At 44.4% G+C, this 12299-nt stretch overlaps 1 protein-coding gene across 5 annotated transcripts in view; it reads left to right on the top strand.

Annotated features, from left to right (window-relative positions):
* kcnma1a (potassium large conductance calcium-activated channel, subfamily M, alpha member 1a) overlaps window positions 1-12299 on the top strand; it is a 743259-nt gene that overhangs the window by 608716 nt on the left and 122244 nt on the right. The window lies entirely within an intron of this gene.

The following is a 12299-nucleotide window of genomic DNA, read 5'->3' on the forward strand; positions in this document are numbered from 1 at the left end:
GAGTGTGGCTGGTTGTCACAAAACTCACCCTGACAGTTTCTTACCACCAGGCAGCCGATTCCTCTTGCAACATTTTTTCGTGCAAGACGGTTGTTTTTCAGAGTCCTTCTACTCCGCGCTATTCCTGGCGACAGATGCCAGGGTAAGAACTGTTTGCTGGGAAGATTTCTGTCACGGTGCTGCCTTCAGCCCGAGGAGTGACCTTTTGTGAATAAAGCAGAACCTTTTGCGGAGATGCACAGGTCTCAGCCAGATCAGGCTCAGAGCAAGATTCCCCTCCTTCAAGTCAGCCTGCATTAGGAACTGACCCAACTATCTCGACACAAGCAGCAATCGTGCTTGTCAATGATGCACTCGCTAATCTTAGTGAAACAATTCTTCTGTTAACATTGTCTCTAGTACAGGGTACCAGGCACGAGGCCGAGGCAGATGGTTGTCAAGTAACTATGCTTCTTCTTTCACTTCGCTTTCCCATTCCACACGGTCTCCACTGTGAAGGCTTTCTGTCAGAATTCTTCCCGATCAGAGCTGCTGAAGTTGGCCTTGTGTTTACCCATTGTCTATTTCACACTCTCCCCTCATTCACATTCTACTGCCTGAGGGCCAGGACTGTGGGTGACAGAACTGCTGGTCAGTAAGATGGGGATGAATAGACATTGGTCATGTCAATAGTGGGGAACATTTCACAATAACAGAGGCATCCAAAACCAGAGGGTGTAGCTTTAAGTGAAGAATCTGAGGAACTAAAAATCATCCAGAGCGTGGTGACAGTGTGGGATGCACTGGCTGAGAAGCGGCTAGGGTGTGTAGACTCAGGGGATTTAAGTAGTTAGTGGACAAGCGCGCAAATTTCCAAGGCACTGATGGCTCCATTGTTAAATGCAGTTTCATATGGGTACAATGCCAGCATGGACACGATCGGCTGAAAGGCAGGCTTCTCAGCTGTATGACTAGCTATCAATTTGATGGTCATTGTGGGCATGGGTCTGCTTCTCTGCTCTCACATCAGGTGCAATGGCACCACAATGTTTTGTCATATACATGAGTTCAGTGTTAGGAGGCATCAATATTTTATGTGACCGGTTGCTCTGCTGGTCAGCTCAGAGGTTACGGTTTGCGCAATGCTGTTACAGCGCCAGCGACCTGGTATTGAATCCGGCGTTGTCCATAAGGAGTTTGTACATTCGCCCTGTGTCTGCGTGGTTTACCCCAGATGCTGTGGTCCCCTCCCACCATACTTGGGGTATATGGGCAGCACATGTTAACCATGCTGTATGTCTAAATTAAATAACAGCCGTAATGCCAACGTGCCTTACTAGGATTTGTGATTTCCACTCAGCAAAGTAATAAACAACTTGATGAACTTTATATCTGTGTTCCTTGGTATGGAATTTTGCAGTTCTGGAGACCAAATCAAGGAATATCACTGGAATCTGATGCGAATTTCAGCTATTTATCTCAAACCATAAAATATCCTAAAAGTCCTAAGCTTACTGAATTTCTGCCACAATTAGTGCTTAGCGAATAAGTGGTCCTAAAAGCTATTTTTTTCGATGAGATTTATCGTTTTTTCTCAAGAATATTTCAATAGATAATGAATTTGAAATTGTACTTCCTGAAGAATAGTTTTGTGGAATTTCAGAACTTTATTCATGTGAATGTTTTGATGTTTATTTAGGATTCTGGATAATGTCAGAAGATTAATTCAAAATTGAACGTTTTGTTTCCAGGTTTGCTCTCAGTGAGAATTCTTCAATGTGATTGGCTGTTCAGGCAGCTAGACATTGGGGAATCCCTTGGATCTGGTGAATAAAACAGATGCCAGTAAAGAGAGATTCCTATTATCCCTGTCCAAGGTCAGGGGCAAATGTAATTACTGCACCACTGATTGGAAGTTTTGGGCAACTTCAGTGGCCCAGGTCAGACAAGGAGACGCACACTGAACAATGAGTGTCCCATCCTCATGTCAGTGATCCAGGTGCAGTATAGGATGTTTGTAATGGCTCTGTAATCAGTTGGGATCATGGTGGGATAAACAGCATGCCTCATCTTGGAAATTACATTTAGTTTAAGAATATGAGATCAACACAGCCTGTGTCCGTGGATGTGCGCTAGCACTGGGTAGATGTTATTATCATAACATCTTTATCAGTTTCAACTTTCTTGTATTTGATTTTTTTCCTGTTTGTGCTTCTTGTTGACCTTTCATGAAATATGATTCCCATTTCCACCTCTCTTAACCTGTCATTTCTTTGCATTGTCCTCAGCAAGATATGGCTATAATGGATATCTCATCTCAAGTAAGTCATTGGTTTGCCACAATTAGTTTTCCCTTGGATCGTTAGCCCCTGTTTGATTTCTTTTCCCATGTGTTCTCCCCCTAACCCAGCTGACTCCCCCGTTCCATTCTTCTAGGCTTACCCTCCTCGTTGGAGTGTGGTGACGATCTTTTTTTTGGTAGTTAGTGTTTGTTTTTTGCAAACTGTTTGTCAATTAGACCAGTGTGATTAGAAGTGCTCAGAATCAAGATTTGATCTTTCAATTCTGCAGCCTCACCGGACCGAAGCTCAGTGAAAGCTGAGAAGGTCAATTATATCTAGTAGGAAGCAAAAGGGCTCCTTTGCCCCTTCCTCAAGATTGTGATAAAAGTAACAACACAATATAGGAGAAAGTCAGCTGGTCAAACAGTGTACTTTATATAGCAAAGGTATAAGAACCCTTCAAACCGGAAATGTTGGTTATTTATCTTTAAAGTACAGTACACTGTTTAATCTGTTGAGTTTCTCCAGCCTTGTGTTTTTTCTTCAATCACTTTTGTGTTTTACTCCTCAAGATTGTGACATGCTTTCACAGCTATCAGCTGCCTCTTTTCATTCAGTTGCAAATGGTCTTTCTGCATAAACCAGGTTTGTCAGCCACTGGGGAATAATCACATTTGTGCTGACTCAGCTTCTAACTCTTCCTCCCTGAGAGAGGTTGATTAGTTACTAAACAAGAATGGACAGCCTACGCTGTGCCTTCCCCATCCAAGGTTTGCTATTGCCCAACCATAAGGTCGTGAACAGGTCACAGACTGGAGATATTTGTTCTTCCTTTTATTCATTTTGTTTTGAGATGCGGGCAAAGCCTGTCCTTAATTATCCTGAGAAGCTATTGGTGGGCTTTGCAGGGAATTTTACTGGATCACGGGATATAAGAGCAGAAGTAGGCCCATCGAGTTCTGCTCCGCCATTCTAATCATGAGCTGATCCATCCTCCCACTCATCCCCACTCCCCGTAACCCTTGATGCCCTGACCTGTCAACCTCTGCCTTAAATACACCCAACAACCTCACATCCACAGCTGCCTGTGGCAACAAGTTTCACAGACTCACGACCCTCTGAGGAAAGAAATTTTTCTGCATCTCTGATTTAAATTCACACCCTTTTATCCTGAATTGATGTTGTCTTGTCCTTGACCTCCCTAATGGGAGTCCTTACCACATCTACTGTGTCCAGACCTTTCAGCATTTGAAATGTCTCCATGAGGACCCCCCTCATCCTTCTGTCCTCCAACGAGTTGGCTAACAGTCGTTCCTCATATGCTAACCCGTTCATTCCTGGTATTCTGCTGGTCAATCTTCTCTGAACCCTCTTCAATGCCAGAACGTCTTTTCTCATATAAGGCACCCAAAACTGCACATAATTATGCATCAACCACATTGTGAATCTGAAGTCACATTAAGTTGAAGCCAGGTAAGACAGTGTCCTCCACTGTATGACATCAATGAACCAGATAAAGTTCTATGACAATTCATTTCCTCCTAGTCTTCCTTGAGTTTTGTTAAAATGCCACAGTTTATTGTGATGGAATTTGAACCGTCATCTCTGGATTGGTAGAGTCATCTGCTGGTTTTAACCATCGTAGCACCACTGGAATCACTGGGTTCCTCCAAGTAGTCAAGTGCATTGAACCATGCGGAGAGGGTATGGAGATGCACAGTGAATGAAGCTATGGAGGAAAGGTGCCTGCATCAGTAATGCCTGCAGTTGAATCCCCAAGCGCAGATGCCAGGGCAGTCACAAAGCTCCAAGCTGCTGGTGGTGGAATTTCAGGATGTGTGGGAAGGGAAACAAGGTCAGTGGGTTCAAAGAGCAATGAATCTGGACACAGGCTGATCATCTGAAGGACCTTTATTTAAACACATGTAAGGGAATTGCAACAGTAATCACTAGTAATCACTGATTACACTAGTAATCTCAATCATATAGCACATTATAATCAGCCACATTGGACTTAATAGTACCAACTCTAGCAACTGCTTGTACTCATACAAACACAGTACATCCCAGTCACATCCGATACAACAAATACCGATACTAGCAACTGTTTATACAGAATTGCATCACAACCAGGACTACCATATGTCACATGCCATTCCTTGTCTAACGTGGGGGTACTCAGATGCTATCAACAATACTACAACACCCCTGATCCCTGTCTAGTGCCCACTCCTCCAGCGTTGTCCACAATTCATGACCTGGAGTGGAGCTACATTCGTCTCTGGGACAAAGAGCAGAAGGGGAAGAGCTTCTCCATATGGGGGACCTTATAGTACATTGAGCTGGAGGGTCCGGCCCAGATAATGGCTAGGTGATGCAAATTTTGATTAGGTACTTACCACAAGGGGACATGATAGACGAGATTCTCCAGAGGACAGTGGAGGGTTCATGTTGATGCTTGATCCAAGTTCTGTGATGAGGTCCCAATCAGCAATTTAATCTCCTGATGATTGGAGGGCTCAGAATTTTCATTATCCAATTCCCTTTATTTGATGCACAGACCTGTGGGAGGTCTGTCGCCTCTGTAAAGGATCGAGGATCTCCCCGAACATCCAAATGCATGGGTTTAAATTTTCCAACACTCTTTGACATTAATCCATATCAAAACAGTCACCTCTGAGGTGGGAAGCAATATCCAATCAGCATTAAGCTATGCAACATCCATCTACATCGGTAGTTTTCAACCTTTTCCTTTCCACTTTAAGTAATCCCTGTGCCATTGGTGCTCTGTAATTAGCAAGGGATTACTTAAGGTGGAATGTGAGTGGGGAAAAGAGGTTCAGAACCACTGCTCTCGACTGAAATATTTTGCTTGAGAAAAATTGTCATTGGCCCATTTCCCCGTGCACATAACGAGTCAATTAGCTACGATTAAAGTAGTGGTTTTCAAACTTTTTCTTTCCACTCACATACCACCTTAAGCAATCCCTTAGTAAGCACAGAGCATAGGGATTCCTATAATTCATGTAAATCACATGACTTGAGAGAGAAATGGAATTGTTGGAAGTTATCAGCCTGGATATTGGCAACACACATTCCAGAGCATTTCACTGAAATTAGTCAGGGCTAATGGAATTTCAGCATGGCTGTAATTGTCAGGCAACACAAATCTCAGGCCTGCCTCACTATCCATAGTTATCTGCAACTGTCCCAGCATAAGCATTAACCAAGTTGTATTTATGTATTAATATTTTGGTTCATTAATTAATGTGCTAATGTAGTTGATGTATTAATCAACACCAATCTGAACTAGAAAGACTTTTATTTTTACACAGTGCTGAGCAAGAATACCGTATATACTCATGTAATAGTCAATCTCATGTAAAAGTCACCGCCCCCAATCTTTTTAACCCCAACCATCCAGACTCCCAAAGTCCTGACAGCAAACTTTCAGCTTGGCTGCCCTGAGCATGGATCCTCTCCCCGGCCGCCCACCCCCTGGAGCACCAAGCGTCCCAGTTGCCCGCCCACTGGAGCTCCAAATGCCCTGAGCATGGATCCTCTCCCCGGCCGCCCACCCCCTGGAGCACCAAGCATCCCAGTTGCCCGCCCACTGGAGCTCCAGATGCCCTGAGAATGGATCCTCTCCCCAGCCGCCCACACACCGGAGTTTCCAGCGCCCCTGCCTCCCGCCCACTGGAGCTCCTAAGCGCTCCAATCGCCTGCCCGCTGAAGCTCCCACTGGCCCGACCACAAATCCTCTCCTCGCTGCCCACCCATCCGAGCTCCCAATGCCTTGAATGATGCAGGTACTCAACATGGTCAAAAGTCGAAGACCCCAAATTTGACCCAAAAAATGTGTCCAAAACCTTGACTATTGCATAGGTACATACCCATGGAAGAACCTACATTGTTTGTCAAGTGGTCCTCTGGCACTTGCCCCACTCCATCCTGGTTTGCAGGCTGCTCGTTCTCAACATATTGTATGAGCAGGAGTCCTGAAGGTCGTAAAACTAATCCTTGCGTGAAACTTGACGCAGGGCTCGGTCAGTGACATGGGTACCTGGGAGGAGTCCCCAGTCCCTGCAAGTGCTCTTAATAGTGTTGTTAAAGAAATGAATGAGGTAAGCTGCACTTATAGGAACGTTAACAAGACTCAAGTTTGGATGGAAGCCTTAGGTCCTGTATGTTTTCACAGCAAGTCCCTCTTTAATGCCACATTAGAAATCATGTGGTCTCTTACTGACCTGCACTGAGATTAGTATCGCAGGGATTAAAGCTGCAAATGCTCACACTGTAACTCTGGCAGAGCCCAGACACTCCACTCAGATGCCTCTGATGAGGAGACCATGCATGCTGTTCCCTGTCTGTCAGCTAGAAGCTATCAGCCAAGTCTTTGCAAATGACGTCACCCAAAGGGTTGAACATTTTGGCATTAAAAGTTAATCGGTGCATTCTAAATGTAGAATCTTTTGAAATTTTTGATGGATTATATATCCACTGGTTTTACTTAGTTACAGTAGAAGTCCAAAAATCCAGACTGCTCGCGGATTGGGTCAGTCTGGATTTTCCAGATTCTGGAGCAGTACTTTTAAAATTCAAGGAGGAATAAAGAAGAGTCGGCCAGGTACATTTTCATGGTTTATTCATTCGTAAATACAACACATTTCACTTATCAAAACGAGCAGTTTTAAAGAAAAATGTAATTGTCGCTGTGCATCCATGGTCCTTATGCATGCACACAAAAGCTAAATGTAAGAAGTTTGAGATTTTTTTAAATTGTCCGGATTCTCGAGTGGTCTTCCGGTATATAATGTTTAGCCTTAGCATATCTAATGTAACCATCCCCATGAAATCACTACACCTTGTTAATGTTTCCCTGTGAAACTAAAACAGTGACAGACGCTTCCATTTTTAGAAGAATGGAGTAAACAGCAGGTGGTGCTGCTACTTAAGGAATGAGGTACCCTAGAAAAGTAGCATGTGTATTTATATAGGCATGGTCCATGCACACCGGCACAAGCGTGCATCATTTCTCATTGTCACACGTACACTGCACGGTGAGAGCCCACACCTATACTCACACTTGATTTTGGTCTCTGCTCACTTGTTTTGGACATACATTCACACTTACCTGAACACTCAGGCTCTTGCCCTCACACGCTCATTGACGTTCGGGTCAACAGCATGCGTATTTCCTTCCACTTCTCCCCGAATCACTGAAATATTTTACAGTATTGGACTCTGAAGGCCTGAAGGATGAGCTTCTGTCGTCAAGTTTATTGTCATCTAATTGCACAAGTACAGCCCGACGAAACAGCGTTTACCGGTCCTGGGTGCAAAGTGGCTGCTGCTTAGAGTCGGCAAGAAAAATTCCTCATCCCAATCCGTTGCTGTCATGTCTGCCCATGGTCTCTTGCACTGCCAGACTGAGACCACCTACAAATTGGAAGAACAACACCTCATCTTCCAACCAGGCACCCTCCAACCAGGTGCCATTAATATCGATTCTCTGGATTTCATTAAATCCCACCCCTTCTCAAACCCCCTCACTTCTCCCCCATCCCCGTCACCTCCCCCCCCATCGCTTTCCCCCAGCTCTCTCTCTCTCCCTTTTCCCTGTCTCCTTTCACACAGCAAAAATCAATATTCACCTCTCCCCTTATCATTTCCAATTAACACCTTTTGTTGGCCTGGACTCCTACCCCAGCCACCACTGTCTCTGATTTGAGAATTCCTGTTTTTCACTTATTCTGCTTAGTCTTTGCTTATTCCTTGAAGAAGGGCTTAGGCCCAAAACGTTGACAATATATTTTTGTCTCCAATAGATGCTGAAAGACCGGCTAAGTTCTTCCAGCATTTTGGTGTGTTTTTATTAAAAGATTCTACCCGATGACTTGCCGGGTGAATAGTCTGGATTCCACACTCTGTACAGAATGGACCAGTTCACCCTCACCTGTGCATCGAACCGATTGTATCCAGAGAGGTGATCTCCCCCAACCTTGCCCGTTGCTGGCGAAGATGCTGATCTTTCACTTGGAAGTCACAGGACCAGATGAGTGGCAGAGACGATCACTGGAGTCTCTCTCCCTTCCTATGGATGGGATCGTTTTCTGAAGAGGGCTTGCAGAATTATTGAGAACCCCTTCCCCCCACACCCCCCCCTCCCCCGCACACAGCACCTTTCAGCTGCTCCCTTCGGGGAAGAGATATAGGACTATCAGACCCAGCACCACCAGGCTGAGGAACAGCTTCTCCTTTGGGCAGTGAGAATGCTGAACGACCAGAAGAACTGTTCACACAAACCATCCGAGACTCTCATATGTAAAAAAACAAGATTTATTTGTATAGATAAAATACTTGTCCTGCATGTGCATTGTTTCTCTGTATGGGTGTTGTGTTATGTCTGGTGGTGTCTGCGTGCTTTGCACTAAGGACTGGAGAATGCTGTTTCATCAGGTTGTACTTGTGCGACCAGATGACAATAAACTTGACTTGAAAACTGACCAAAGCTGCGGAGGCTCCTGTAACATGGCAGCAGATAACAAAATGCAGGAAACTTTCCTGGACTTTTATCCTTGCAATTGCAAACGGGTTGCAACATCAACTGAGAATAAACGCACAGCAAGCTCGTCATTTGCCTCGCTGCACGTAAATAGACAGCAGCCGTCTGGATCGTTCGAAATCCTCAGTGAAACTGCCACCTTGTGTATTCTCAAACTAATGCTGTACATGTTTGACAACACGCAGATGAATCCAGGAGTTATCAATGCGGGGGTTTGAATCTAAACAGCAGCTGACTCAACCTCCACAGATTGCTCCGAGCTACTTTGGGGATTTTGCGGCTGTTGTCCAGAGAATTGAGAAAACGTCCTCTGGAATGCGCAAGAGCAACATTTTTCAAAAATGCCATCGGCCTCTATTAAAAGTGCAATGAGCTCAATAAGTTATTCTGACGCTTGGTGATCACTTCAATAAGATTTAGAATAATGATCAGACGCTATGAATTAGGCCTGTCTAATTACACTGTTGCATTCACTCAGGTTACATGCTTGAGTCAGAATTCAAGCCTGCTACAAAGATTTGATCGAAGCTTTCTGAAATACTCAGTGACTTATAAATCAGAGTTGAAAAAATTATTAATGGGAAATGATCCATCATTATAATATGTTATTTCTAACAAGTAATTTGTTTATGCAAATCGATATGAGAAAGCATAAATATTTACTTGTATCATTGTCCTAGCCCAAACACTTCTCTAAATGTTAATTTATCCAAATAATGTGCAACTGTTCATAGAGCAATAATTCCACACATTAATGATGTCTCGGTGACAGTCACACATCAGCAGCTCTTGGGTCTTGTTATGGTGCTGTCACAGAATGTAGGAAAACCACTCTGTGATTGAGAATCAATTGAAGTATAATCAATCATTAATATTAACCAAAATATTTTTGATGAACGGGCACATTTTCTTTTTAAACTTTTTGGCGGTAAAATCAGACAGCAAAAGGAAAAGGTCTAAGGGAGATCACAGAAACAATGGGCCGAAAGGCCTCCTTCACTGTCTGAGCTAAATGTGAGGAAGATGAGTGAGACAGAGAATAAAAATTGCAATGAGGTATGGGGTTTTAAATCTCTATCAGTGAAACACTATCTAGGGTTTAGATGTAGATCCCCATGCAGTAGTAATGAAGGCCACTAAATTAGTTTTATTGGGGCTTCTCTCAAACTCTGTGTGTGATTGTATCTTTCCCTCCTGCCCTCCCCAGTATAGTACTGCCAAAATTGAAAATGTGCACCATTGCCAGTTACTGTCCCCAAAGTGCAGTAGAGGAGGGACATTTTTCAGCATAATGGGATCTCTGAGATCATAAAGGGATCTGTGCCTGTTGTAAGAACTGGCCTTGATTCTACGGTCTGGTCCTGCAGCGTTGGATGTTAAGGAGACCATGCTCTCTGGTGTGTAATTAAGAGGAGGACCCTGGTGCCAAGACGCCGTGCTGCAGAGCTGTAACAAGTCAGACTGACTGCCTACTTCAAGCAGGCTGCAATGAACTCGCACCTCCCTCACCCAGGGATGGGTGGAAAACCACCGGACACATCCTGACTCTGCTGCTCTGTGTTATCTCCCAACACATTACCAGGATCACCATTGAGGAGATTTGATATGTCAAGATTCTCTAAAACTTCTACAGGTGTAACATGGAGAGCTTTGTGGCTGGTTGCATCACTGTCTGGTACGGACGTGCCACCGCTTAGAACAAGAATAAACTCCAGATGATTGTTAACTCGACTGGTGACATCACGGGCACCAGGCTTCACTCCATCAAGGACTATTCTCTACCCTCAAGGACCCCCCACCACCCAGGCCAGACCCTCTTCAATCTGCTGTCATCAGGAAGGTGGTACAGGAGCCTGAAGACGAGCCCTCAGCGGCTCAAGGACAGCTTCCTCCCCTCTGCCATCAGATTCCTGAATGAACAATGAACCACGGACACTGCCTCATTTTATCTTTTTCCTTTTTCTTTCACTTAGTTATTTTGCAAAGTGGTTTATATAAATGTTTGCTCTATGATGTTGCCACAAAACACCAAATTTCGTGACATGTTCATGACAATGAATTCTGATTCTGATTCTGAGGGAACTCAGCATTTCTAGCACAAGCAAGACTTGTCACCCATCCTGCCCTGCCCCCTGAATGAGGGGTCAACCACATTGATTGGTCAGGATTCACTGGAAGGATCAGAATTTATTGTCATGAACATGTCATGAAATTCTTTGCTTTGCACAGGTGCAAATATTGTTATAAATTGTATTATAAATTGTATAAATCAATTTGTGTAAAATATGTTCATTGTCCATTCAGAAATCTGATGGTGACCGAGAAGATGCTTTTTCTGTACAATTCCGTCTTCATCTTCAGGCTGGGTGTTGGGAGTCCTTGAGGATAGAGGCTACTTCCTTGAGACATCACCTCTTGTAGATGTCCTTAATGGAGTGAAGACTGGTGCCCATGATGGTGCTGGCCAAGTTCACAACACTCTGTAGTTTTGGCACCAGACCAGTGATGCAACTGGTCAGACTGCACCCACAGTACACCTGTACCAATTTGCAAGAGTCTTTGGTTACCTACTGAATCGCCTCAAGGAGGTAAAGTCCGTTTGTCGCCAAGGGTAAAAGGTTTTAGCTTCTGCTCTGTAATGATGCTGGTAGGGCAGATGCCTCATGGCTCCAATCGTCTGCATTCAATCCATGGAGTTTCTATGGTCTCTCTGCGACTATCGTCCCTGGCTCCAGTTTCTTCCCACAATGCCTCTAAGTTGCCCTTAGTGTTTTTATGAGTAGGAGGTGGTTGGGGGAGTGGAGCAGAGTTGAAGGAAATGTGAGGTGAATAGGGTAAGAATTGTGTAAAATTGGGTGCTTGAGGTCCAAGTGGAGCTGAAGGAATGGGATGCGAGACCTTGTTTCTGTGACGTACATCTTGCCTGTGAATCCCAGCAAACCAACATATCCCATCCACTACTGCTCTCGGTTTATTTTCAAAGTCTCCCCTTTCTCTTGGCTCATTTGCCAAACCGACTCATAATGCTGCCAATCACATGGTGTTGTTCAGGGCATTTTTACTGCAGTGCAGTCCATAGCTGCAAAGGGCCTTTCCATTTGTTGCCCGGCTACCCGAGAGTGTTGCACGTGAGGCAGGGGCTGGGAGGTGCAGTCGGATCTTGTAATATAGCAGCCCAATGGCTCTGCTTTCTCCAGAGTTTGTCCTTGGCTGCAACCCACAGTCAGTGCTGACAGCTGTGTGAGACATTGTAGTTTGGGGTGCCTTTTATTCCTTCCTTCAAACATTACTCCAGAAAAAAAACACACACACAGATAGAAAATCTGCCAAGTGGTGACAGGAGAAAGGTCCACTTAGATGTGTTCCTTTTAGTGTGTGATCTGAGCTCAGTCTCGCTTCATAGCAGCCTCCATCCAGAGAAAAACAAATCCAAATCAATGCAATTAACTTTCAAAGTATATAACCACTGACAC

This window comes from Narcine bancroftii, chromosome 6 (assembly GCF_036971445.1).
Source record: "Narcine bancroftii isolate sNarBan1 chromosome 6, sNarBan1.hap1, whole genome shotgun sequence".
In the NCBI taxonomy this organism is placed as follows: domain Eukaryota; kingdom Metazoa; phylum Chordata; class Chondrichthyes; order Torpediniformes; family Narcinidae; genus Narcine; species Narcine bancroftii.